Source organism: Lynx canadensis, chromosome C2 (genome assembly GCF_007474595.2).
Source record: "Lynx canadensis isolate LIC74 chromosome C2, mLynCan4.pri.v2, whole genome shotgun sequence".
Classification (NCBI taxonomy): Eukaryota; Metazoa; Chordata; class Mammalia; order Carnivora; family Felidae; genus Lynx; species Lynx canadensis.
The window spans coordinates 56,544,259-56,551,472 of record NC_044311.2 but is presented as its reverse complement, the minus strand read 5'-3'; the positions used below and the strand labels follow the sequence as shown (position 1 = coordinate 56,551,472).

At 34.0% G+C, this 7,214-nt stretch overlaps 1 long non-coding RNA gene across 1 annotated transcript; it reads right to left on the bottom strand.

Moving 5' to 3' along the window:
• Positions 1–2,764: 2,764 nt before the first annotated feature.
• Positions 2,765–4,120, bottom strand: LOC115524099. The gene is made up of 3 exons (XR_004344124.1): positions 4,061–4,120; positions 3,001–3,097; positions 2,765–2,905 (listed from the first exon to the last, which is right to left on the bottom strand). It is a non-coding gene; the product is annotated as an uncharacterized LOC115524099 (long non-coding RNA).
• Positions 4,121–7,214: the final 3,094 nt, after the last annotated feature.

Below are 7,214 nucleotides of genomic sequence, written 5' to 3'. Positions count from 1 at the left end.
TCAAGGAAGGATCTGGCAAGGTTAGTGAGAAAGAGGAAGTAAAAGAAAATATTAACCTACAATCAAAACATTCTTTAGGTAAATCCTAAGGAAAAGTAGAATCCCTGAATTGAGAAAAGTTGTTAAAATTTTGAAGCCTGGGGGCGCCTGGGTGGCTCAGTCGGTTAAGCATCCGACTTCGGTCATGATCTCGCAGTTCGTGAGTTGAAGCCCCGTGTCAGGCTCTGTGCTGATGGCTCAGAGCCTGGAGCCTGTTTCAGATTCTGTGTCTCCCTCTCTCTCTGACCCTCCCCCATTCATGCTGTCTCTCTCTGTTTCAAAAATAAATAAACGTTAAAAAAAAATCTATAAAATGAAGTCCTTAACTTTTGGTAGTCGTACAGGAGTTATGTTCACTTTTTGTCTTTAAGTGTTTTCTGCATTGAGCATATAGTACATCTATAATTATACTATGTGTGCAATTATATACAATTTATATATTGTATATAAATAATTATATTGTTAATAATAACTTTCTGGTGGGTGTTTTAGAACCAACTAATACTGTTCCACTAGTTTTTATTTTATTTTTTTATTTTCCTAAATTTTTATTTAAAAAAATTGCGTGGCTATTCTATTAAAGGTATGTAAAACACAGAAAAAAACAAGTTATGAAAGAGAATGGTTCCATAAAATATCACTGCTTTCTAGTCTGATTTCCTTTTCTAGTTCTGAAGTTACCTCATTATAGTTGGCATGCAACCTATTTGCAACTTCAGAACACTGGTTTACATGTGGAGTTTCAGGTGTTAACAGTAAAACACAAATTATAGTTTTGTTTCTCAGTTCTGCAATTCTTTTGTATGCGATTTATACCTGTGAAAAGAGCACAGTGCAATAATTGCATTGCTGATGTATTTAATTTACAGGTTGGGTGACTAGAGAAGTATGTTTCAAAAGTGTTCAGTCTTGTTAACCATAAAGTATAAGCCCAAGTATTTTCTTCAGCAGGTGAAGCAAGCAGATACTGAAGCTTTGATTTCACAAGTAAGTGACTTTATTATCTTTTTTTTCTGGAGGCTTGTATTCTTACATTTTGTGTGAGTATATGTATTATATATGCATAGGTATAAAAGCAAAACTCCATTTGAGATACTTTTCAGTCTAATATATGGCCATAAATAAGTGTAATTATTAAAAACATAAACTATTCTTTTTTAATTGGGAAATAATTTTAAGACCAGACCTTACTTCCTGCATATCTCCTCAAGAAACCACCTGCTTACCCTCACTTACACTCAAAGAGATAGCATTAGGCTACCCTAGTATTGGGTGGCTGGCTCATAGATTTTCAATCAGACATGACTTTGGGGAGGGGTAATGTTGCTGAGAGATGTATTTAGTGTATTGAACTTGACTGCTAATAATAAAAAAAAAATATTCAAAACTTCTTGGCTAGTTCTCTCATATGAGGATTATAGGAGTAATCCTCTAGGAAGAGGTTAAAGATTGGGCCACACCTTGAGTGGCATTCCAGGTGGCCATATACCAAACATTTTCCAAAGTAAATAGAAGTGCTTTATGCATGTGACTGCAATAGCACATACATTTTATGAACATGTAGACTCATGATACTTGGTCTAAATATTTGCTTTGTTTTTAATTTTTTCCCTCAAATTGACATTTCATAAACAAATCTGTTATATATTTATTAATAGTTGCCTTGTTACTTAAAGGAGGCCATAAACAGTAAGATTGCCATATTGAGGCTTTGAGTCTGTGAATCTAGGATTGTTTTGTCAGACTGCTTTTAAAAAGTATTTAATTTCAAATGCCTATCTACCATGGCAGTGAGTAATCCCTTCATTCTGCCTGACAGGTTAAATAGTAGCGTATGAGGTACCTAGGTGGCTCAGTTGGTTACACGTCTTTAGTTTGGGTCATGATCTCATGGTTTGTGGGTTCCAGCCCTGCATCGGGCTCTGTGCTGACAGTGAAGAGCCTGTTTGGAATTCTCTCTGCCCCTCCCCCACTTGCATGCACAAGTTCTCTCTCTCAAATAAATAAACTTAAAAAATAGTACCTTAAATTTGACTGGTAAAAATGGTATATCATTCTCTTTCATTTTATCTTCACTCATTAGTACTCACTAGGTTGGAAGTACTATACCATTATAGGCTTTGGAGATTTGACAGGAAACAAAACATATTTTCGAAGATGTTCCCTCATGTTGCTTATAGAGTAAGAGAACTGGTGAAACTGTCCCTGAGAAAGTAAGAGTGAATCTACATCATGGTTGGAGATATGAGCCTTAAATGCTAGTCTATGCATACAGAAAAGAGGGTTGTATGTAATATCGTGAATGATATATCAAGCCTGATGCAGGCTTGAACTCACAAACTGTGATATCATGACCTGACCCAAATCAAGAACCAGAGGCTTAACCTACTGACCCCTGCAGGTGCACCTGTCTTACACCTTTTAAGAGAGCTTCAAGAGAAAGAGCATCATCAGAAGTGAGCTTGATGTCATATAGCAGGAATATAAAGAGAAATTGTACAGAAGAGTTGAGGATTCTTTTTGTTTGGTGTGGGCGTGAGATTGTCAGGTATGTTTTAAAATTTTATTCTGCTCATGAATTTTACCAGATTTTCCAATTGAGCGTTGGAAAATTTCCCACATTATACAAGCTGCTTACATATCAACGCTTTATCTGTGTTGCAAGTATGTTTGTAATTTTCTCTTGAAATATTGTATAATACCAATGAAGTCATGAAGTAGAGCTTATTGGTAATTTATTAAGTGGGATCAATTTGTTTTTATGTTACAAATAATCTCATTTGAAAGCTTATGTTCATTTCATACCTCCATCTTACTCCAAGTCTGTGAGTATAAATTTAGGCAAAATAGTCATTCATGTTGAGATCTGTAGAGTATATGAAAAAAAAAGAAGTTAAGGATTAAAATAGAGTTTTTGCATGTTATTAAGAAATGTTTCAAAATAATTTTTAAATAAATTACCTCTTTAGTCTGATGTTTGCGTACAGTAGCATAGTGATCTATCTGTCCATTCTTATATAGTACCATACTATTCATGCGTTATTTTGCAGATGAAAATCTATGCATATGGAAAAGAATTAAAAATATCACATTAATGAAAAGTCTTCACAGCAATCTGTGAGTTCATATTTTTTTCTCTGTAAAAATGTGCACATTCCTGCATAGAGAGGATATCAGAAAGGAGAAACATCAAAGAGCTAACGGTGGTTATCTCTGACTATCAGAGATGTATTTTATTTTTATTCGCGCTAAATATGATTTTATCATTTTTTTCAATAAACATACTGACATATATTCAGCTTTTTTTTTTAAATACCATAAACACAAAGTATACAAAGAGTCTTTGAAAAGAGAGAGGAAACAAAACAAAATTCTTCTTTCAGCTTCTCTGAGCCCCAGGCAACTATCCTTGTTTCATTTTTTGAAACTCAACATGGTTCACTTTGAAAATTTATTTTTTAAGCATTGTCCAGTGACTCCTGTCTTTCATAAGTGTTTGCTTAGCTAAATATAAATGACTTTTCAGATCACAGTTTAACTTTTTATTAGATACTACTTAATAAAAGATTTGTCCCTGCTCCACAGTCCAGATTTCAATAGTATACTCTTTTCCTTGCTACTCTTTAGTAAAATTGTCATCACTCGGCCACTGTCAATTCCACAGGGAAAGGAACCACATTTGTCTAGACTCTTGGATGCTTAATAGTAAGAGAGGCACATAACAGGCAATCAATATATGGTACATTGAATGGATGAAAAACAGGGAGGCTACACAGGCACATATTTACCCTCCTTGTGTATCACTAGGCATATGTGTTTAGCTAAGTAACTCTGCTTCTCTTGATCTCAATTTCCTCTGAAGGATAATGAACTATACTTCTTCCTTCATTATTTTTTAAGGCTAAAGATTAAAGACTCATATGAAAGGCACTTAACTTCTGCATATATGATAAATATTCAATTAATGTTATCATTGCTTTAAAAGAATTCCAGGATATATTTTAAAACAAAAATGACTCACCACTGCAATGGAGAGTACAACAGAGAATTCCTGAAAGAACGGCCAACCAACAAGGTGAGAGCGGGAGTGGTGTCTGTGTATAAAAGACATTAAATTATGAAGTAAGCTATTAGAAAATCAATTTGATTTATTGCTACAGTGTCTGGCAGTCTAAAAGTAAATATTTTAACTTTTTTACTCAAGTATAATATAATTATTAAAAATACTACACATTATTCAGTGTTTATCATAAACGTACTCTTAATCCCTTTATCTATTTCACACATCCCCACCCCACCACACACACACCTCCTTTCTGGCAACCACCAGTTCTTTGTATTTCAAAGTCTATTTTTTTTTTTTTGTTTCTTAAATTCCACACTTGAGTGAAATCACATGAAATTTCTGTCTTTCTGGCATATTTCACTTAGCATTATTTCCTCTAGGTCCATTAATTATGTTGCAAATGGAAAGATCTCCTTGCAGGGCTGAGTAATATTTCAATATTCCGTATATACCACATCTTCTATATCTGTTGATAGATATCTTGCTTCCATATCTTGGCCATTGTAAATAATGCTGCAATAAACATGGGGGGGTGCATATGTCTTTTCAAATCAGTGTTTTTATTTTCCTTGGGGAAATACCATAATGGAATTACTGGATTATATGTTAATCCTATTTTTAAATTTGTGGAACCTCCAAACTGTTTTCCACAGCACCTACCAATTTGCATTCCCACCAACATTTGTTATTTCTTATGTTTTTGATTCTAGCCATTCTGGTGAGTGTGAGGTTACATATTATGGTGATTTTGATTTGCATTTCCCTGATGATTAGTGATGTTTAACATTTTTTCATTTGTATATTGGCCATATGGATGTGTTCTTTGGAAAAATGTCTATTCATTTTTAATTGAATATTTTTGGTGTCACCTAAGTTCTTCATATATTCTGGATATTAACTCCATATGAAATATAATTTGCAAATATATTTTTCTATTCAGTAAGTTATATTTTCACTTTGTTAATTTTTTTGTTTCATTTTTTATCTTGGTGCAGTGTCAATGGTTCATTTTTGCATTTGTTTTTTTGCCTAAGGAGACATACCTAGAAAAATGTTTCTATGGCTGTGTGAAAGAAATCACTGCCTGTTTTCTTCCAGGAGATTTATGGTCTCAGGTCTCACATTCAGGTCTTTATACCAAGTTGAGTTTATTTTTATGTATGGTGTGAGAAAGTGGTCCAGGTTTCCTAGCCCATTTGTTGAAGAGACTATTCTGTTCCCTATTGTATTTTTTGCCTCTTTTGTCACAGATTACATTGACCATAAAATGTTGGGTCTATTTCTGGCTATTATGTGCCATTGATATATGTGCCTATTTTTGTGCTAGTATCATACTGTTATGATTACTATGGTTTTGTAGTGTATCTTAAAATCTGGGATTGGGACACCCCCAGCTTTGTTCATCTTCCTCAAAATGACTTCGGGTATTCAAGGTTTTTTGTGGTCTCATAACTTTAAGGATTATATTAAATCTGTATATTGTTTTGTACAGTATGGACACTTTAACCATATTTGTCCTTCCAATACATGAGTTTAGGATATCTTTACCATAGTTTGTGGCCTATTTAGTTTTTGAAGGTTTAAACGTTTACTCCTAGGCATTTTATTCTTTCTGGCACAATTATAAATGGGATTATTGTCTTAACTTCTCTTTTTGCTACTTTATTATTACTGTACAGAAAAGCAACAGATTTCTGTATATTAATGTATCTTGCAGCTTTACTGAATTCATTTATTAGTTTAGTAGTTTTTTGGAGCAGTTTTTAGCGTTTTATACATATTGTATCATGTCAACAGCAAAAGGTGAAGTTTTACTTTTTCCTTAATACTTTGGATGCCTTTTATTTCTTGTAATTGCTGTGGCTAGGGCTTTCAGCGTATGTTGAATAAAACTGGTGAGAGTGTGCATCTTTGTCTTGTTCCTGAGCTCAGAGGAAAAGCTCTCTGTTTTTTTTTTACCACTGAGAACTTGGTTAGCTGTTGTTTGTTTTTTTCATATATGGCATTTAGTATGTTGAGATACGTTTCCTCTGATTTTGCATTAATAGTTTTTATCCATGGATGTTGTATTTTGTCAAATGCTTTTTCTGCATCTATCGAGATGATTATTTGGTTTTTATCATTTCTCTTGTTATTAATGTGTTGTATCACATTGATTTCTAAATACTCAACCACCCATGCAACTGTGGAATAAATTTCACTTGATCATGGTGAATAATTTTTTAATGTATTATTGGATTAGGTTTGCTAATATTTTGCTGAGGATTTTTGCATCTATCTCCATTATATAATTGGCCTGTAGTTTTCTTGTTTTGTAGTATCTTTGTCTATTTTTGGTTTCAGGATAATGCTGGACTTGTAGCATGAATTAGGAAGTTTCCTTTTGTCTTCTATTATTTGGATTGTTTCATAAGAATAGGTACTCTTTTCCTGTTTGTTTGTTTTTTGATACAGGGAGTCTGGGAGGGGCAGAGGGAGAGAGAGAATGTTAAGCAGGCTCCACACGCAGTGGCAGAGCCTGATGCAGGGCTCAGTCTCACAACCATGAGATCATGACCTGAGCTGAAATCAACAGCCTGTTGCTTAACCAACTGAGCCACACAGGTACACCAGGTATTAATTCTTATTTAAATGGTAGAATTCACCTGTGAAGCCATCTAGTCCTGGGCTTTTGATTGTTAGGAGTTTCTTAATATTATTTTTTAAATGTATACTTGTTTTTGTGAGAAAGAGAATACTAAGCAGTCTCTGCAATGTCAGTGAGTCCTGACTCAGGGCTCAGTCCCACAAACTGTGATGTCGTGACCTGAGCTGATATCAAGAGTTTGATGCTTAACCAACTGAGCCACCCAGGGACCCGATTTGGAATTTCCTAATTACTGATCCCATTTCATTGTGAGTAATTAGTTTGTTTCAATTTTCTATTTCTGAGTCAGTTTTGGAAGGTTATAGATTTCCACACTTATCCATTTCTTCTAGGTCATCCAATTTGTTGGCATATGGTTTTTCATAAAATTATATTTGTCCTACTTTATTTAAGTCCTCTGTCTCTTTTTGGTAAGTCTGGCTAAAGGTTTACAAATATTATCTTTTTTAAAGAACAAACATC